General features: G+C 38.4%; 1 protein-coding gene across 1 annotated transcript in view; it reads left to right on the top strand.

The window, feature by feature from the left end:
• gabbr2 (gamma-aminobutyric acid (GABA) B receptor, 2) overlaps window positions 1-22,413 on the top strand; it is a gene marked incomplete at its 5' end in the record, with an annotated part of 280,013 nt that overhangs the window by 129,270 nt on the left and 128,330 nt on the right. The window lies entirely within an intron of this gene.

The raw sequence follows: 22,413 nt of genomic DNA, 5'->3' as shown, positions 1-22,413 counted from the left end.
TGCCTCTGAAAGCAAGTTTATTGAGACGCACAAGTTTCTCTGAGATGCAAATAATTTATTATATACGATAATGATTATATATGGTGGCTTCTCCTATGTTTCTTATCGGTAGTTTATCAGGAAGTGACGATTATGTTCTCTTCGACTCACTGGATGGAAATGGTCCTTTATTCGCAAATGTTTTATGCGATATTGCAATTTTGCGCATTAGTTACATTCGCAAATTTGGATGGAAACATAGCTTATGTTTGTCTGTGTTTGTGCATTCTAGACTGTGCTAGTGTTTTTTAAATGAATATTTCTGCAAGTTACATCGATATATCAGTAGGTGGCGATAAGTGACTGGTTTTATGAGTGAGTCATTTATTCAGTCTATTAAAAATCTCTATTAAAAACCTAATTCATCAAGCTATTGTTGTTTGAAGAGCACTTGAAACAACATTCTGCAATCCTTGGTGGGGGTAGTTTTCTAATTTAAAGCAGTCAGTACATAGTTTAAAGTAGCGTGTACAATGGTACTGCAAATAAAGGGTTAGGGTTATTTATGCTGTATAGTTACTGGTTTGGTGCATGTGGGTTGTTGAACATTAAAATAAAGTGATAAAAAAAAACTGATTCATTCAACGAGTGACTGGCTGTGTCCAAAATTGCATACTCACTTGAGTAGGTACACTGTAAAACATAATAAGTTGACTTTACTTAGAAAAAGTGAGGAAACCGATTGCCTTAAAATTTTCAAGTAAAGTAGAGTATTATTTTTTTGTCGGCTAAACTTAACAAAATTTGTACAGAAAACTTATTAATGAAGTATACTTAACTCAAAATTATTAGTTAAGTTAACTTGTTATTAGTGCTCACATTACTAGGAAAATATTAGGAAACCGATTGCCTTAAAATTCTCAAGTAAGCTGAACTTAAAAAAATAAGTGAAGACAAAAAGCAACAACTGAACTCCATTCAACACTTATTTATTACTTATCAATAGTCTACAGGTACTAAAAACAATTAAGTAAGCATTACTTAATTGCATTAAGCTGTTCTTACTTAAACCGTTTAAGTTTTGTCAACTTAATTCTATCTGGGATCTGAGGAAGTGTAGCCTACTCCCAGAGTGCATTGTGGCATGAATAAATTAATTGCTTCATTTGACTATTTTTTATTACTTTATTACTTTATTACTTTATTACTTCCCTTCTTTTGAAATCATACAACTATGATTTCTTGTTGCATTGCTGCATTAATAGGAAATTAATTACTATAATATGAATGAAGTTCCAAGTGTCCAACCAAAGGGAACACTAATCACAATTGTGGTGAGAGGAAGTGGAGGAAATGAGTGATAAGTCTATACAAAATTGCACCACCTCAAAAACACTTTGCCCGCCCGACCGTCCGCCTGCTTGTTTTTTTTGCTTTGGCAAAATGGTACTCAAACCAGTCAAGTAATGTTTACTTGAGTTTTCTAAGTAACGAAGGCATAGCATGCAAATAGTTCAGATTACTTAATTGTTTTAAGTAAGTTCAACAAATTATTGGACATTAAATAAAGTTTACTAAAAAAGTCTTAGTAAGAACAACTGTTGGATTTTACAGTGTACTTATTTTGAATGAGTAATAACTTCATGACTGCTAAAAAGTGCATTCTATATAGTATCAGTTTGTGTAGTATGAATGTAATCTAAACGTACTACATTCACCATGTTGTCATTTATCATGTGACCTACCAGCATCAGTTGCGTCGTTTCACTGCCATTCACAAATCCTCTCCTGTGGCCTCATTATGTAAAGCGCTTTGAGTACCCAGAAAAATGCTATATAAATGTAACAAATACTTTTTGCCTCCTCTGAAAAACGCTGATTAATCTATGAACTGATTGATTTCACAAATGAGTCAGTGAATACTATTGAAAGCTGTTTTGCTTTGGCAGAGCAAAAACAGAGAAAGTAACAAGCAATATTGTGTCTAAAATGTAAGTTACTCTTTTTTTTTGTTACACAACTAAGTTTTCAACTAAGAAGTTACTCAAGTTCTTATTAATTCAACTGCTGTATAAAAGTGTGATATTGCTTACATATGTAGGCTGTGTTTGTGTGTGTGTGTGTGTGTGTGTACTGTGTACTGTGTATACACACACACACACATACATGCATGTTACGCCGCATTCACACGGGGCGTCGGCATCAACGCTTCTCGTTTACTTTGAATGGGTGACGTCATGCGTTGACGAACTGAATTGTGGGTTCTGTTGCGTCGCTTCACTCGCGTTGCAAGCGGCAAAAGTTGAAGATTTCTCAACTTTTCAAGCGCCAACGCAGGCGTCATCCAATCAGATCACCCTATGCAAATATCTTAGAGCAGACGCTAGCCAATCGCGTTCGTTTAAAACACTGGTGAATGAAGAGTGAATGAAGAGTGAAGAACGATCTAAAATGGAGGAAAAGCTAATAATTCCGTTGGGTAATCACCCGGTCCTTTACTACCAATCATTATTTACATACCGGGACACAAACTGGAGAGACCAGGCCTGGAAGGAGGTGGCAGAGACGGTTGGAGAATCTGGAATGTATCATGCTTGTATTCCGTCCGTGTACTCTGTTTATCATTGAATGACAGGCAGCATATCATATCATGTGTGGTTAAAATAGGCGCTATCCCCCAGCCAAATGAGGAATCAAATATTAAAGTGATCAGTTTTCATACACAAAATAGTCTCACAGACTAGCTGTCAAAAAAGGCACTTTTTGTGTTGTGTTGTGGTCCAAGCGGCAAGTAATGTGATTAGCTGTTGTCACTATGACGGTCGCGTCAGCACCAAGCTTCAGCCACGCCCTCCGTCAAGCGTTGACGCCGAAGCCCCGTGTGAATGCGGCGTTAAACAGCTATTCTATCGCATTCCATTCAAAACAATTCCTATCAAGCAATATTTCAGTGAAATGGTCATCAGCAGGAGTCCCATTGGTTTGGTGTGTGTGGTGTGTAGAGTTTGACACAAACATATAGTGGATGAATGAGTGTGGCTCTTAATGTTTCTCATTAAATGCCCAAGGGAATGAAGTTTAGACTTCATCGACCATCACCTGCTCTAACTTAGCGTTTCATCACACAGTGTGGCGTACAGGAGAAACACACCTCCTACTGAGGGACAGAATTCAAGAGAGTGAACATGCCCCTAGCTTGGAAAGACAGATACGCTAGAGAACATGCAGAAGTTAGACTATTGCCTCAGTACAATAGCTAGTCCTACTAGAATAGTCCATTCAATCCTCTTTGCAATGTAAGCTTGTACTGCTGCTCTCAAGATGGGTCCCACCGCCTTAGGGGATGCTGTGCCACATATGGGTACTTGAAGGACTGAAGTATCTAGATGAAGTTGGGTTTGAGGTAATGTAGCCATCTGGTAGTGCAGGAAGATGATAACATCTTTCATCCAGCCATAGACTGTGCCGTTTGTCTTTGAGTGCTTTCGTGAGAGGTGTGAATGCTTAGGGCAGACATCTCAGAGCTGTTGAAAGAACCGGGACACTTATGAAACTGTGACAGACAGATACATTTACAAAACTAAAAAAGCTTTTTACATGATGACTGAAATGCATGAGATTTGACGGGTTAAATATTAACGTCATTTAGCGTCATCGGAGGCTTTTTTTGGCCAGAGGCTAGAGACTGCAGCCAGTAGTAGGAGCTAGTTCCGCATGTTTTCAACCCGCCCATAGGGGTGGGATCTCACTCACAGAATGTACAATGCGCACGGCCGCTCGGGCATTCTTAACGGAGCGGTGCAGAGCAAAGCAAGTGTTTTCAATGAATTCCTATGAAAGTTAAGCTTCCATAGACATGAACTGAAAACGCACCAGACTGGACACGCACAGTGAATGACGTGAATGAATGACAATGCGGCCATGACTGAATGTCTGTATGGCCGTGCTCATTTTAGTTTCGGTTTAGAATTAGCGCCAATGCGGGGGCGGGTTGCTTGAATTGTGGGTTCATTAGCCTATTATTCTTAATGAAAAACACAATAAGAAAACGGTACGGGGCGTAGCAGCGGTGGGCAAGTGATGAAACCGGTAGGCGTGGCTTGGGAGTGGCCTCGTAGGGCAGCGAAGCAAGTGCATTCTGGGAGTTGTTGTCTTTCATCCACATGAGCCAAAAATACATTTTCTGGCTTTTGTCAGTCTAGAAGACACCAACTTCTAAAATAATTTCACATTTTTACTACATAAATTACCCAATTTAAATACGCATTCATCTTTCCAGCGGTGAAGTACCCCTTTAAGTGAAACGAGGGGCCTCACCACATTTTTTCTCTAGTGTCAAGAGATCAGTTTACTACATGTTTTTTTAATGGCAATTCAACATACAGTATGTAAACTCTAGCCAGGGCTACGTACACAGAGACAAATACATGGCTATTATAGTAGAATTACTTGTTAACATAAATGGCTATATTCACATTCATTATACTTGATTCGGTGACACTTTATTTTACAATGTCCCTGTTACACATTTTACATGTAGTACTAGTAGTGACAGTTAATTATGCATAGTTACTTGCAAGTTGCAACTAACCCTAAACCAAACCTTAACCCGAACCCTAATTATATAGTAAGTACATGCAGTTAATTACTATTAATTGGTACTTAATTGTATAATTACACTGTAACATGGACACCTTAAAATAAAGTGTAACCCTTCTTGTATATTCTGATTAATAAAAAAAATCCACAATATTATACGATTGCAATGAAAATATGTCAGAGTAGGGTATGTTCCCTGTGCAAAAACAACACCTAGACTAGTTTAAATCATTAGCGTCCCAATTTATGACCTGTTGGTACTATAGATATATCTGAAACCAGTGGAAATGTATTAAATTCTCACTTTATTATTTGCATTGAAATGTTTTTTTGGGGGGGGGGAAGATGTATCTACTTATGTATCCACTTAATCGTTGATTTTTCCTTCTGTGTCTGAAGGGAATAGACAGATTGAAGGCGGTGAGGACAGAGAAATGACTAGAACAAGAGATATTGATAAAAGTAAGGAAATAAATTGTGAAGTAGTGAGGGAGGGAGACGCATGCTAGGAGTTTGTGTGATGGCCCAGAGTTTAGCACAAAGTCGATAACCCTGCAAAACCTAATCACAATGTGTCTGCAGATTCAGATCAGTGTGATCAATTCTGGAGGGGCCGCAGTCACAGCGGCTGCAGGAAAATAAAATGCTTTATGTGGGGAGAATCCTTGACAACAAGTTTTTCATCTCCTATGCTAGAATTCTCCTCACTTCTTTCTTTCTTTATTTTCTCTTTCTTGCCATATCTCTCTTACATCTTATGGTGTTACACCGATTAGTGGATTAGTTATTCCGCTAGTCGCTGTGTCGAATCTGTGGTGACAAGTCATGGATCAATTGACAGTTAAATCAGGGGTAAGTTCTGTCATGTCAAGTGTAAATTGAATCTTTTGGGAATATGTATTTTATATTTTATATTTTTTATGTAATTATTTGAATTTCAAAAATAAGAACATACACTATCATTCAAAGGTTCGGGGGTGGTAAGATTTAAAAACATTTTTTTTTTCTTTTACTCACCAAGACTGCATTTAGTTGATCAAAAAATGCATGTACAGTAAAACAGTAATATTGTGCAATATTATTAAAATTTTAAGTAGCTGTTTTACATTTAATATATTTTAAAATAAATATATTCCTGTGATGGCAAAGCTGAATTTTCAGCATCATTACTCAATCATTTTAATATGCTGATTTGGTTAATCATTTCTTATTATTATCAATATCAAAAAAGTTGTGCTGCTTAATATTTTTGTGAAAACTTTAATTAATTTGATGAATAGAAAGTTCAAAAGAACGATATCTATTTGAGACAAACATATTTTGTAAGATTATAAATGTCTCTATTGTTATTTTTGATCAATTTAATGGGTCCTTGCTGAATTAAGATTTTTTTAAAGAAAATAATATTTTTCTGTACCAACTTTGAATGGTACTGTGAGAGAAAACAATGTACTAACCTCAGTCCAAAATTATACTTTAAAGCACAATATTTGCATTTTCAGAATCCAGACCAATTTCTATTCATAATATTTGAATTTTTTGACAAAAAATATTTTGCAGTAATATTTTAATAGTATTTTATATAGTGACCAAACCACTGACCAGTATTCCAACTTAAGCTTTAAGCTTTTGACACACTTTGCCTCGGAGCTACCATTTTTAGAACACTTCATTCAATAAATCATGGCTAATCTTTAGCCAAATAATTTATGTATTTTTATAAATAGACAATTCGCCAACATGCTGTACCTGATGTTTATTTTTAGGCCTGGGTCTGCTTTGAAAATTCCTTTTAAATGCAATATAGAACATTTTCTTTCTTAATATATTGTCATGTATGAACAGGGAAACAGCAAATACTTATTTTGCTGCACATTGTGAGTCATTTACATAAGGCAAACACTAGCCAGCCAACAAGTTGGCTATATTTCTGGAACAAAGAGTAGCTGTAACAAAATGAGTTGCTGTGCAAGTACATCATCTTGTTAATAACAACTGTTTTCTCACAAAGACAATAGAAACTCTGAGAAGAGGTTTAGCCTGTTGCCTGGAGAAGAATCTTTTGGTATTTCACTTTATAATGTCATCCATGTCCTCAGTCTTTTAAATGAAATGCAGTTTCCAGAACATCACACATGAAGTCTCAGGTCTGTTGGCTGACACTGTGTGAACGTCTACAGATTTGATATCAGTCGCCTTCCACTCAGATTCAAGACGTCAACATTGATTAGGCTGGATGGGCAGTGGGCTTCTCTGTTATCAGGCTCTCAAAGCTTTACCATGTACCAGATCTCTCACTATCAAAAAATCTCTTTAGTAGTTGCTAAGGCTAAATCCTTTGTGTATGTGGTGGAACTTTACACAGGATGTAACTGGCAGAAGTAACGAATGTGGCTGAAATGTAGGTTAGGTGGGCAATATATTCAGAATAGCATATACTGTAACTCATATTATTTCTGCCGTATGTTTTTGGAGTTTGTGCAGCTTCCTCATAGTTGGTACATGTTTAACATTAGTGTTGCTTTCGTCAACGACTAAATATCGTCGTCAATTAACCTTTATCACATGACGAAAACGAGACGAGACGCAACGGAAATGCTGGTCATGTGACGATGACTATAATTAAATGTATAATGCAATATTGTTGATGAATAACGAGACTAAATGTGGTTTACAAAAAAAAACCTATGCTACAATGTCAATTTTCGTTGACTAAAATGAGATGAGACGAAATGTTATAATATTATTTTGTCTCATTTCGTCGCATTATTATTATTATTATTATTATTATTATTATTTTTTAGTATTTCTGTGTCTCACTTCAGGGGTTGCATCAGTTCGCACTGCGCAGACACAGGCGACGTCACTTCCTCAAGCCCCATTTGTGGCATTATTTAGAAGATGCAGCTAGAAAAAACACCACGAACCTTAAGAGATATCTAACATGTTTGGTTGGTAAAATAAATATGTTGTAAATTCAAATCAGAGCGTCTTCCGTGTCTGGAATGGATGTATTCTTGAGTCTATATGGTAACAATAATTTGCAATAACCTTGTTTGAAATTGTGTTTGGCTAAAATAAAATTTTGGTTTCGTCTATACTGCTAGGTACTTATACTATGTTGGGTTAAATAGAATTGCATTACTAAAAAGAGACTAAAATATAATTGTCATTACTAAAACTAGACTAAATGTCATCAGTTTTCATCAACTAAAACTAGACAAAAATTTAATTCTGACTAAAATAAGACTAAAATGCTCAGACTTTTAGTCGACTGAAGCTTGACTAGACTAAAAAGAGTATGAACGTGACTAAAACTAATAAAAACTAAAATGACAGCTTGACACAAAGACTAGACTAAAACTAAAATTAAAACAGGCCGCCAAAAGCAACACTATACTATATGTTGTTGTTCGTTCATCATTGGCTCTCACAAGAACACACAGGTCAAAGGACCATGCCAACATGTGGGATGCAGTATATCTGGTGTCGTGCAAGAATCAATCATGCTACAGGCTCATTGGAAATATGTCTGTGGCAAATATTTTTTTGCAAAAGGATATTATGTTGCTTCTTGTGCTTTTCATAGTGAAATATACAATGAGTGATGCTAAAAGCCTTTTCAGTTTTATTTGAAACAAATGAAATTGAATTTGGCAAGGTTTACGTATCTGAGCAGTTTGGAAATGAAATGTCAGATAAGTGGAAATAAAAGTATAAATAACGTACCCTGAACCTAACCGATAGTGTTAACAAAAGCAAACATGAGAAAAAGCATTTGCTGAAGCAACCATGCCATTTTAGCTTGCTTCTACACGTCTTTGAGCTCTTTTATTGTGACTCATACCGATCGCTTAGCATCCCCTAGTGCAATGTTGTACCAGGTGAGCTATCGAGCCAGTTTACTATGTCAGAAAAGCCATGGAGCTGGTTATGTGATGCAAATGTCAAAATGTATTAGGGTGTGTTCACATTTGTAGTTCAGTTTGCTTGGTTCGTTTGGTCTGGACCAAAACAAAACCGTTAGTCCTGGTCTGCTTAGCGCTCACATTGGCATTTTAACACTGAACTTAAAGGCATAGGGATATGTTCACAACCTGATTGGTCGGCTTTTATTACGTATATTTCATGACCGAACATCCAAAGCGATGCTGTTTGCTGGGCTAAATGCACTTGTTGTATGTGCGTAGCCTACATTTGATGGTATGATGACCAGCTGAGAACTCGTGAAGAGCTTAAAAAATGTGTAAAGGAGTCAAAACAGCAGCAGGAATCCCTCCGTCACAAAAACAAAGAGGACACGCAGTTGTGATGTCTGTACCGAACTGTGACGGGCAACATCGTGACTTTGACCAGAATAAACAGGAATGCTTGACATTCTTTTCTTTTTTAGGGTCGCATCTTGTGACATCATGTCCCGTTTTTGGTTTGTTTACATGTGTTTGGTCCATGTTGCATTCATATATCAGTCGAACCACACCAGAGTTTGTTTGTAAGCGTAACGAGAGCCATCTTTTCAGCAGTTTCGTCTGCTTGTTTGGTGCGCACCAGGGTTCAGATGGCAGCGTTCACACTTTTTCAAATGAACCGCACACAGAGCAATCACACCAGGGTTCGTTTTAATCCAACCAAATGTGCCAAGTGTGAACAGACCCTTAGTTTACAAATAATGCCCTATGGTAAAAGCATTTTGAGGTCCTACATAGTATTTTGCGAGGAACCCCGCAAAAATATGTTTTTACAAGTCAATAATCTGCCCCATAATAATAATAATTTGTGTGAAAAGGAAAAGTATTCAGAAGGAAATTCTGCGATATTGCTATATGTTTTTGAATAGTCATTATAAACATTTAGGAGTCCACGGGTGATTCGATTCTGCAGCTGGATCAAATCTGCCAGACACCAGGAATGGATTGATACTGCACACCTGCAGTTCTTTACAGAATTTAGTACATACTTTGTAAACACAAGGAGTTGGACACAACTATCTTCTTGAAAACAAGAGGCACATTGATCAATACACGAAATCCACTTCCTTTTTGGACCGTTTTGATGAAAATGTAGACCAACAGTGATGATATGGCTTCAGGTGTGTCCAATCAAGCGCAGCCAGCCGTGCACCATTTTGCTAACGCACTCCTTTAGTGCTCCTTTTTAGCTTTCTGGGAGGGATGATGGAGAAGTGGGTGGAGGTTTCACTATCTCTCATGATTCATTGTTGAATATTTCATAGAAAACGCTCTCACGATCCCTGCAGTGAACCTCATCAGCTTCTCTCCGCCCTTTTCAGCTTGTGCTCTCTGCCTCAGCAGCCATGCAAATTCCCGTCATCATCTCCTAAAATAAAGCTCTCCAGAGCCCCTCACTCAACCATGCAGCAGGTCTTACATAATTACTCAGCCTGTCAGTAGCACCGCCGGGCACTGTGTAAGGTTACATCACTAATGCAAAATGTGAAGATCATTTAGATGCCCACCTCACATTTCCAGAGTCTGACCGTTTTACTTCCATTGATTTGTCTGATGTGTCACCAGAAGTGTCTGGTTTTTCAGTTAAGTGGATTTTAAATGGCAACTTAAAAAAACAAGCTTGTTTTGAAAATATTTAAAGTTGGCATGAAACTGAAATTGATATTTGTCTTTTCTTCTCTATTGAGATCTATATCCAAGTGAAATGGCTTCTCGGACAGGAAGAAAAAGTAGTGAGACTTGATTTTGTCTACTGTGTATTGATTGGATTGTTTGGTTGTGAGTAACAGGAGGGAATTAATTATTGGCTGCATCCGAAATTGCATACTTCCCTACTATATATAGTAGGCGATAAAAACAGTACGTGACTAAAAAAAGTATGTCCGAATTCACAGTATTTATAAAAGAGTAGGTGAAAAAGTACTCGGATTACCTACTTCTTCCGGCGAGATTCTGAATAGTGCATACAATGGACACTTTACTTTCCCATGAGGCCACGGGAGAGGATTTGGGAATACCAGTGAAGCGACGCAACTGACGCTGGTAGGTCACATGATAATGACAACATGGCGAATGTAGTCCAGATTGCATTCATACCACACACATTCATACTATATAGAACTAAGGGTTTGAACCTACACTGGTCTCATGGTTCGGTTTCGATTACGATTATCATGCCATCGATTCGGTTCAATTCGATATCACAATACATTGACGATGCACTGCATCCTTATGTATACAATTTTGTCAGTCAGTTATATGAACTGAACCTTTAATTTTACCTGCTCAAAGAAAACACGCTTCGTGAATGTATAAAAAAAACTCAAGTCTGGGCACAGATGACAACAGGAGCATTTAGAACAAATACACAAAATACTAAAAGCCACTTCAGGAGGTGGTCTGGGCCGCATTACAGTCAAAAATGCATCTGGTTGTGGAAACCACATATGTAAATTTTACTCCTCGCAACAATGCTAAAAAACGTTAACGGGTGAGAGTGTGTTATGGGCTATATGACATGTTAGAGCCCGATATGACAGTGCTACTGAAGCATGCATCGCAGCAGACGAGCAGCTGCGTATCTCTTCATCAAGCCAGCGCACAAACTACCGAAAGTAAAGTCGAAGGTGCTCAACATACAATCATAATTATTAAAAGTAAAGAAACTGAAGGATCTTACCAGTGCTGTTGCCGCACTCTCTCCTATTGCGGTCATATCTGTTGTTTTCGTTGACGTGAACTCCAATAAATCTGTATATAGTGCGGGAATTGAAGAACAGATTTATTTCCGTTTTGCGGAGATATATTTATGTGCCCAAGTGTAAATGAAATCGTTTTGATAAATCAGATAGCTTTGATTAACTCACAGACCATGTGTTCCCCAGGTCGTGCTTACCAGGTTGTTCATAAAAGCCGAAATGTGCCCAGATGTCGGCTTTTAAAGTTGTTGGAGCATATTAATTAGGCCTCGCCTGCATCGCGATGCATTGTAGAAACGATTAATTTCAACACCTTTAAATAGAACACACTTTTTTAGCAGCTGTGAAGTAATTATTATTCAAAATAAGTACCTATAGTTGTAGTTATTTTCCCCTAGAAAAGCCGCGTTTCCACCGAAATTACCCAGAACAATTTGTACCAGAACTTTTTTTACAGGAACTTTTTCCCCCCAGACCTGCTACTGTCTGCGTTTCCACTGCGGTCTAACGTACCGTGAAGATTAGGCAAATTAGTCCGGTGATGTAGGGCTGCAAGTGGCTGCTCCTCCCAGTCAGCGATGGGACAGTAATCATTTTTGCGCGACATTGTCTGCAACAATAACAAGTATGGAGGAGATGCAAGCAGTGCTGCTTTTGCTGGTTATGTATTGGTTTACTAAAGAGGTAATTAACAAAACTGCGGAAAAGAGACAAGCACTGATACTAAAGCGTATTCTGAAAGCTCGTAAAGCTAGATTTAAAATAAGACAACGAATGTTATTATCAACTATTACGGACATTGACCGTGCGATTGCTGGGGCGAACGCGCGCCATCGGACAGAAAGAGCAAGACTGATATTTACTGAACGCAGAACGAACCTCGCATTTTGAAATAAAATGCTGCATGAGCTCAACCAATCAGCATGTTAAGCGCCCAAGTCCCACCCCCGAAAGTTCCCGAACTTTGAAAAAGTACTACCTCGGGAGCAGGGCCATTTGGAGGGGGAAATATTTACCTGGAACTTCATTTAGACCCTGGTTCCTGCGGTCGTAACACACCGAGTACCACCCCAAAGTTCCTAGTTCCTGGGGAAAGTTCCTGCGGTGGAAACGCGGCTTAACTTAAACTTTTCCCCTTTGATCATGTTTTATCTAGTCTAGGGTACCAAGTGAGACTGGGGGTACCACCACTGTTGACCCTCAAGTAAAGGCAAAAATTGCATGATTATGATAATTGCAAAATTAAACAATGCTTTTTGACGTACAATGGAAGCACAGTGGCTTTTAGCGTTTCCAGTAGAGCATATGGATGATGTGTAAACTCTCAGAGGTGGGAATTGCAAAGATCATGTGTCAGAAATAGTTAGTGATATCACTTCCCCTTCACAGATCCTCACATTCTCACCTCTGTATGCAAAACAAAACACCCTGAAAGGCCAACTCTTGCTGCTAACAGTGACGTAAGATAGATTCATTATAAACACAAGCACATGGGAAAAAAGGAACATTTATTGAATTAATTCATGACCATTCTTTGAATCTGAGCACCACCTTCCTATAAGCACGCAAGCATATGTACGTTTCACATCGGGGCTCAGGTTAAGCATCTGTCTGCACGCTGAGTGACACGCAACCCAAACGTAGACCTCCGTCGCGCTGTAATAATCCAACCGGCATAATCCATGGCGCCGAGGCCTGAGCACGTGGCTGGGAAGGGAAGGCAACATAAGTGCCTGGGTTAGATATTAAATTCATACATTATTCATGTGGAAGCTGCTGCTCACAAGGATTTTGGCATGGCATTTCCTTTGAAGCTGTCTCCACCAAAGCTGATTAGTAATGTGTTGATTTTTTTTATTTTTTCCCTGGTCAACGTTTAAAAGCCCATTGACGTTGGAATTTCCATGAACTAACTGTAGAGAGGTTTGAATGCTAGAGTACTATTGGAGTGGGTGGTATGACCGAAATCTAGCACGGTGTGAGGCTTTTTATTTCACAGTAACAGTTCAATGCCATATTGTAATGGGTTTTGTAGGTTATTTTTTGGTAGTTAAACCCCAGGATGTTTTATATATTTCATAAGCATGTAGTAATGTCTATTTTTGCAGAAAAACTCACTGTGACAGATGCGTGTGAGTCTGTGTTATGTATGCCTAGTTAGTATTGCAGAATACATCAGCACAACCCAGCTGTCCCATCAAGATAAGGACTTCCTCATTTGCTCACTTGTTTATTGATTTCCTGATATTCTTCCGTATGAATCGTGACCCAGCAGTGAGGCGCGAGTGTGTAAAACACAGCTGTTGATTGGCGGAGTGTTTGTTGTCAGGATGTTTGTTTTCTTGACAGGGCCGCTTAAAAACGTATTTGCTTTATCGACAGAATATATTTGCGGTTGTTGGAGTGAGAAAACTGGCCCACTGCCCTCTTTATTACAGCTAAAACACTTAATTATTATTCTCTGACTACATGGAATAGTATAAAAGTCATTTGATGCTTTTTACTACTTTTACTACTATAAATATTTCAGAAATTATTATGAATATTTCAAGTAATTAAAGAGAATTCTAAATGAAACTGCATTGTTTTATTGTTTTATAATGTTTCCTGGGGTGCACTTATAATGTTAGTATGATTTTTACATCAGAAATTGTCATAATTTAGAAATAAAAGGTGTTTTTCCTACCCTAATTTTTAGCCCTCTGATTTGAACGCTCTGTTTGAAGAGGTGGGACTGCTGTCACACAATGCTGTGATTGGCTAACATCTTTACATATGAAATAGCTGAGTATTACATGTGGAGCTCTCGAAAACTTTTAGCACATTTTTACTATTACAGCTCTCAAGGTAACTAATTGTGAAAAGTGTTGATTATAGCATTATATTTAGATCTATGGCATTATATTTAGATCGTGGCATGAAAGGTTGCCGTGATGAGCTTTGTAGCTGATCACAGACATGTTGAGCGCATGTATGCAGTGATCTCGTCATCTCTCACGAATGCTTTCATCATAACTAACAGTGCAAACACAATGTTAATAAGAGATTTGTTTATTATAACGGGAGTTTTGGTGAGAGTCCAGAACTCAGTCACTGATAAACTCGCACTATTTGATTGACAGCTCCAGCGATTGTAAAGGAAGCGTTCATTGATCGCTTTCTATATATAATTTAATCACAGTTTAAAAAACATATTATTTTCATCCTACTAATGGCGCTTTTCCATTACCAGTACCAGCTCAACTTGACTCGACTCGCCTCGGCTCGGCTCGCTTTCCGCTCTGTTTTCCATTGCAGATAGTACCTCCACAATAGTACCTGGTCGTCATAGCGACGCCGCAGGAAACTTTTTCGTTCCTCGTTGCCCCATCAAGCTCTCGCTGGATCCTCTCTTCGGCAACCAAACAAAGGAAACCTCCTCGTTTGACCACAAATTATTCTTCCGAGTTGCCATAATAGTAATGGGTATATCACGCAATCTCTGGCCAAACTATTTAAAAATGGCGGGGTTATTCCATAGACCATAAAAAAAATATTCAGGATACTCCGTCTGGTGCGTGCAATGATGACGCAGTGAATAGTGCCGATTCTCTCTGACCAATCATTAGTCTGCTGTGTTTTCACGTCACATTTTAGTATCACTTCAGCTTGCTCAGAACCTCGCCGGAGGTGATATGAAAAAAAGTACCTGGAAGCAGGTACAGGTACAACTTTTACACAGTGGAAAACCAAACGAAGGCGAGTCAAGTCGAGTCAAGGCGAGCTGGTACTGTGTGGTGGAAAAACGCCATAAGAAAAACAATATGAAGTTGACCGTTTGTTTTACTGACACATAGTGAAAGAACATCTGACTGTACATGAATCATTACATATCAGATATCACTGGTCACAGATCAGGTATTAATATTAACACAGTTACTTACATGTTGTCGCATTACTGTCGAGAAATTGTGACTGATTTACCAAGGAATGCATAGTGAAATGTAACGAATACAAATAAATAATGCTCTACTGAGACATTCACATTGTTGATAATAAATAACCACATTCCTAGCATTAGGATTCTTTTTGAAGGTAATGTTATTTTTAGTCCACTGATTCAGTATCGCTCTCCTTGTCATCTCACTAACACGCTCACTAACACGCCAAAGTTGCGATGATGAAGTAGGCGTTGATTTTCTTCTGCAGAGGCGGTCTTTCGCCGTTATAGATAGGCACATTCCACAATGAGTAGTTCGCTGGATAAAAGCTGTTTTTTGGGCTAAGTTTGGACTAAGTTTTCACCATCTAATATGATTTGAGACACTTTCAATATCTTACTTGTTTCTCCTAGACAGCAATGAGATTAAATGAAGATCAAATTAGACTTTTGTCATTATTACTTAAGTCATTATTTCCTCACCCGTTTCAAACCTTTTTCTGTGAAACAAAATATATTTTGAGAAATGTCTGGTTTGTGTGCGTACAATGGAAGTCAATGGGAACCAAAACTGTTTCATTAGTAAATGATTGCTGAAATATCCCTTTAGTTTCCTTTTCCTCCAGTAATATTCTCTGGAGATAACTTAACAGTGTCTCAAATTGTGCAAAAAGTGTCCAATCACAAATATCAGGATCAGAAATATTCAGAAAAACTTTGAATTAAAAACCAAATCCTCTGATCTGTGCTCCCCAAATTAATTTTATAGGACTATATTTTATGAACAATTCTCTTTATTTTTTTCTAAGGAATCTTTGGCGCAACATTCGAGAGACATGTGATGCTTGACTGAAACCTACTGTAATTGACACTTCCATTAGATCTCCTGAGGTGTGAAAGAAGTATGAGATGGAGTGCTATGCATTTTTTTGCAGAATAATAAAAAATAAAATAAAAACATGAAAGACCCTTTCAAATTGTAATGAATCCCAGACACAGTTTGGTTAGGTGCCTCTCGTGACACATCCAGATGAACTCTAGACAGATCTTTCGCAATTGATGGACTGTAAATTTAATTACTACAGCTAAGAGGAATGTGTAATGTGTCGTAAGGGCTGTCCCGATCTCCATGACATTAGAAATGAAAATGGAGGATTACGTTTTTTTGTGAATGGAGGGAGGAAATGGGTCTGCCAGTTATATTGATTTCAATGGAGCACTTCTACGGATGTATAACCAATTACTGTCTGAGCCTCAGAGACTTGGACAAGTCATTGTAACTTCTCAAGCACGCATTATATTCAATTGCCCACTAATGCAAAATCTTAGCACACTTCAGTGCTACCTAAGAAGAAAAAGAGAGCTCAAAAGCCCTCGGTACTTCCTGTCTGATCAAATTGAGCCAGGAAATATCTGATTTCAAACAGCATGATTTCACGTTCCCTTTCTATCTTGAAAGTTACCTTACACTGACTCATACTCTTGTCAATGCCCCTCTGTTTCAAATTTAAAATATCATCAGGCTTCTGCAGTCAAGCTTTATGGATTCATTTCTATTTGGTTGTGTTTACTCATTCCTTCTTTATTCTGCCTTCATCAACAATTTAATTGGACGAGGGAAAAGCGTTCAAGCAAACTGAGCCAAATAGCCTCAAGTGAAGATTCCCCTGTTTCTGCCTCCTAATGTTTCTTTGGCAAATGAATTAAAAGAGAGAGGACGAGAGAAAGAGAACTCCTTTACAGCATAGTCCATATGAACAACACATAGGCTCAGTTCCAAAACCTAGTGAGCTGCCTTGCTGCCTACACAAGCAGCTGCCTTCTGAGACAGCATCCTAACTGTAAAAGAACTTCATAAGTAAATCGATGTGTCATACATATAGGGGCCTATTTTAACGAGTGCATGGTCTGAAGCGCATGGCGAAGGTGCATTTAGAGCGTTTCCGAATCCACTTTTGCTAGTTAAATGACGGACAAAACGGTGTGCGCCAGGCACATGGTCCAAAAGGGTTGTACCTTGTTTGTGTTTTGGGCGAAACGTGCAATAAACCAATCAGAGTGTCATCTCCCATTCCCTTTAAAAGCCAGTTGCTCTTGCTCCATGGCGGATTCGCTATTTACATGGTAGAATTTGCGAGCGGAAAGACTGAACGCTTCTCCAGAGATGAATCTTTTATTTTTAACATTTAAAAATGCTTGTGTGCTGCTGCGTGGCTCTGTGTGTGTAATAAGCAGAGTGTACACTTCACAATTCACACATTACTAACGTGGCTTTTAAATAACACAAAAATACTGCTCTATTGACTTTAGACCAGTTTTCAGTTGCCTCAGAATAGCAACGCGCCAACAATGCACCTGAACAAACCTCGTTTTCAGACCAGCACGCCCATGGGCACACAGATGGGTGCAAGTGCATTTGCTATTTAAGCAACGTGGCACAGGACGTGAAAATGATAACTGCATCAGGCTTAAACTAGCATAAAACACTTGCGTGACGCCTGACGTCGCATTGCGATGGGTGTATGATGAGCTGGTACTAGCATGTTGCTAAGCTAAGAATGTGATACCCTAATTAGCTTAAATATACATATTACATGATTTTAGGTAAACCTGTGATTTTATCTTTTTTTTTAATCTATACTTAATGAAATATAATCAACTTTGTTCTCTGTCCTCAACTATTTTACATTTGTTCTCAATTTTTCAAAGTGAATTCTATTGTCTTTTACATTCAAAATGACACACTATAATTAAGCACACTTTATTTTCAAGAAAACACAGCAGGAAAACAATGCAAAAAAATGCTTTAAAAAACACTAGGTGATTTATTTGAGACAACACTAACTTTCTAAAATTCCTACACTAGTTGGCAGAGGACAGAGTTTGTCGCAATGCATTCTGGGAACAGCAGTGTGTATGTGATTCTGCCTTCTGGAACATTACAGAAGGAATACCATGAATTATAAATGACAAGAATGAAACTTGTGAAAATAAACATTGATAAATAGGTTTTTAGTCTGGTATGCCAGATCCATAAGACATGGAGATGAAAACATTACTCTCTCTTTTCTCTCTCTCTCTCTCTTGATTGGTGGGTTAGGGGCTGCAGGAGGGTTTTTGCTCGGAAATATCCTGCTCAGCACAGAGAGATAGCAGCGCATGCATTGTAATCCTCTCCCTCCCTGTTGGAAGGAGTGACGAGGAGAAGAAAAAGAATAATAATGGTTTCTACAGTTCAGCATCTGCTCATTAATCTTTCATACAGCCCGATCTGCCAGCAGCGGCAACGCAGCGAGATTTCGGGTTACGCTATCAAATCTCAATTTATAAATAGAGAGAGTTATAGAGAGCGTGATGGAACACAATCATTCATCTCTCTTTGAGTGCGCTGCTTTCATTTTTTACATCTGTTCAAGGGTCAGTGTTTCTATTGCACTGATAACAGGTAATTTGATAAACTGCTGAAAACCACTGGCATGATCAATAGAGAAAACATGAATACACCTTGCGCTAATCCTGGAAGTTAGTCTTTGAAGAACGATTACATTTGAGCTCGTTTTTAAAAACTTTGTGGCTACTTACAGCTAATTATTCAAACTCATGAAATTTTTCCTTTTGCTTTCTAGACCATAAGGGGAATTCAAAGTTGAATGACTTTTGAAACAATGTAATGTTCGTTGTAGTGACATTTTGTAATATATTAAAAGTTGATATGTGTGAGAGTTTAATGTGCACAACTTTAAGACATTTGAAGGGTTGAGGTTCCTGAAGTGTAAGCACAGTCTATGTGGCTCTATGAATCCATTGCTCTATTTGTTAGTTAGAGCATCACAACTAGCAAGACACTGCAACACTTGTTCAACCAATGGACCCTTTTCACAGACTGTGATGCATTTCCACAGATATTAACAGCGTAAATCTGGCAACATATTACCTTGGCATTAAATTACAGAAAACTTGTTAACACTGCTCTTCTGACCAATGTACTCAACCTCTCTCAGTCTTTTCCCTCTTTTGTAAAGTCATAGAAACACAGTAGCTTCAGAGATCCCTGGAAATGTGAAAAGGCTCCATGATGTGAGTTTAGGGCAGGACTTTCTGTTTGTCTGAGCAATACCAGACAAGGGAGAGTGTTCCAAACCTGTATGACTTTCTTACAATAAAAGTCAATGTGGTACAAAACAACATCAGACCCCATTGGCTTTAATTGTAAACTATCCATTTAAGTTGTGAATGGAAGTACTCAAGTACTGAAGGTTTTAGCTAGGTATCCAAACCATTTGTGTTTATCAAACCTCTCAAGTTCAAGTCTTCCTGTCTTTTCAGCAGCAGCCAGATTCCCAGTTTGTTTAAAGGTGATTTTTTTCACCCTCAATTCAATATTTATATTTTTCTTCCTATGTTAACATCCTGCTTACAGACTTCTTAATATTTCCGCACAAAATACATTTTGGGAAATAATTGCAATGCAGTTTGTGTGTAGGTCTATAAGAGATCGACCAAAATAAAACTTAAAACCGATTTATGGCCGTTCGACCGGTGCATCTCTAAAGGTGATTATAATGGGATTCAAAACCGTAAGACCTGCAGGTCATGCAGCAGATCAATAAGCTGATGAAATGAGGGCTCCTTAGCCCCTCTCTTTGTGCGCAGAGGGAATACTATCCTCATCTTCCAGGAAACTTGGGAGTCTGAAGGACACCTGAGTCACATGATCAATATCCCTGGCTGTTTAACCAGGTCATACGCTTTTACTCCCTCTCCTTCCTTTTCATCCAGAAGAGCACTGGTGACAGCTAACTCTCCCTATTGATTAATGTTGCAGCTCGTCAAATCACCCATTCCAGACACGCACGGGAAAACACAATGCCACAGATGAATTGCCCTGCTGAGAGAGGAGGCTAGGCCAGCCCGGCATATTTATGCCTCACTCTGAGCGCTGTGGATCATTGTTCAACATTTTGTCTCTCTCTCCAACTGTTGTGTTGCAGATGCAGATTTTCTTTCTTGCTTCATTACAGTTTGCACTGGCTCTGTTGACTGTGACAGTATGGAGAAACCAGAATAGTGGCAGGGCCACAATGTAGATGTGTAAAAATACTACATGGACCTTAAGATGAATGAAAAGATGGATTTTTGTTACAACAATTTCAAAATACAAGTAGTAAGACTTGGTCACCGTGGTTTTGCCAAGCAAGTCACGTTCCTGGATCATCATATTTTGTTGATCCTGGAACAACATTCCTGTCCGAAAATATTGTCCTAACATTATCCTTACTCCTAAACCTAACTCTTACCCCTGTTGTAGAAGCACCTAACCTTGGTTGTAAGCCTAAACTTGACAACTTTAAACTTGTCCCTCAAATCTGATTGGTTGATTGGAATGTTGTTCCAGGATCAACAAAGATGTTGATCCAGGAACATGCTACACTTGGTGAAATCACGTTCACAAGACTCTGATATCCTTTGACTTTGTAAAGATACAAACACTTGTTCAAGTTGACATGAATTCAGCTCCGGCCTGGTCAGCTTTATTTGTCTTGGGTCACATGGAAGCACAGTTTTGTGACAATTTGGAATGCCTTTAAAATTACAATTTAATCACTGAATTTGGATTGAATTTGAGGATGCAGAAAAATGCATTATTTCTTTATGTTTAGTTTTCATGAATTAATCAAATGCATGTTTTACACAACACATGGGGTACTTCCAGAAAGATTAGATGCTATTTATAATCAGTGTCTTAATTGCCACCTAAACAGAACTGTAGAAATCACAGTTTCCACTAAAAATGTTAAGCAGCAGAACTGTTTTCAATATTGATAATAAGAAAATTGAAAATAATCAGCACATTATAATGGTTTCTAAATGATCATGTGACACTGAATAGTCAGCGTTGCCATCGTTATATTAAAATAGAAAGTAGTTATTATAAATTGTAATAATATTTCACAATATTACTGTTTTTTTTGTTTGTTTTTTAAATAAATGCAGCTTTAGTCAATATAAGAGACTTCATTCAAATCCATAAAACCTTTTGAACGGCAGTGTACACTGATATTTATATATTTTACAGTTAATTGATTAACTTTTCATGCATTATGAAGGAAAAACACTTAATTTCCCAGAATGCTCTATATTATTCATGAAAAAAATGTGTTGGGACTAATGAAATCCTGTCATTCCAATCAAATTCCAGTGTGATATTTTGTGGGGAATTTCTGTCCATTTCAACTCTTCAGTTGAATTCATAATAGTTTAATTTGGCACAGCTCTTCCTGGAAATCCAAATCCTTGGGATATTGACCCCACTGGCCTGATCCATAATCCAGCTTTGGACTGTAGTTAGGAGTAAAATGAATATCTGCTATAACCTCAGATAATGCTAGTTAAATAGTCTTGTGGTTATTTATAAGCCTGTTATAAGAATTAACATGACACGAGTGAGACAGGGATCTGGGGAAATTCACCTTCCGTTATTTCACTAGGAATGAATAATCAAGAACTCACTTAGGACTTCCACAGATTTCATATACCAAAACAACTTAAACATTTGTTTGTTTCTCATGTAGCCTCTGAAAGCAAGCACTTCTAATCCTGATATATTTGTTCCTTTATGCATTGATATGCAGCAATGAATTATGGATGAAAGGAAAGCTCTTGAACATGGCGCTGTGTTTCTCACCAACATAAAAAGCGCCGTGCCCTCTCACCCCGTCACATGTGCACAATGTCGGTGGGAAATAATGGTGGCGAAATGCAGGGCGAGGGTTGGTCATTTCTGTTGTGACAGGCATCTAAACAACCTGCTGGATGGATTGCGGTAATTGGGGTTAAATGCCCTCAATTAGCAGTGCATTGGCAGAGTTGCGCCGCTCGCTCCTCTATTCTATCTCTCTGTCGCTCCTGCGGGAGGGGAGGGGAGAGGAGGGGGGCAGGTACAGGTGTGAGACTCAGCAGACTCACTCATGTGGCGCTAACGCTCGCAGCGGTGTGGAGAATGAAGCGGCGGCTCCCTTACAAAATCGATTGCCATATCATCATTGGGTCCACATGCTGGGCAGGAGGGGGTGATATGGCTGCAGATGGTGGAAAGGGAGAGGCATCTTTTCAACGGTGCCCTCTAATGGGTTTTTCTCTGTGTGAGAGTGTGTGTGTTTTGCCTCTGCTACTTATGAGAGAGAGAGCTTTTATAATCATTGGCCACTATATCATGGCTAGAGATGCCAGCGTGAGATTGATTATGAGA

This window comes from Gobio gobio, assembly GCF_949357685.1.
Source record: "Gobio gobio genome assembly, chromosome: 11".
NCBI classification, from domain to species: domain Eukaryota; kingdom Metazoa; phylum Chordata; class Actinopteri; order Cypriniformes; family Gobionidae; genus Gobio; species Gobio gobio.
This window is presented reverse-complemented; position numbering and strand designations above follow the sequence as displayed.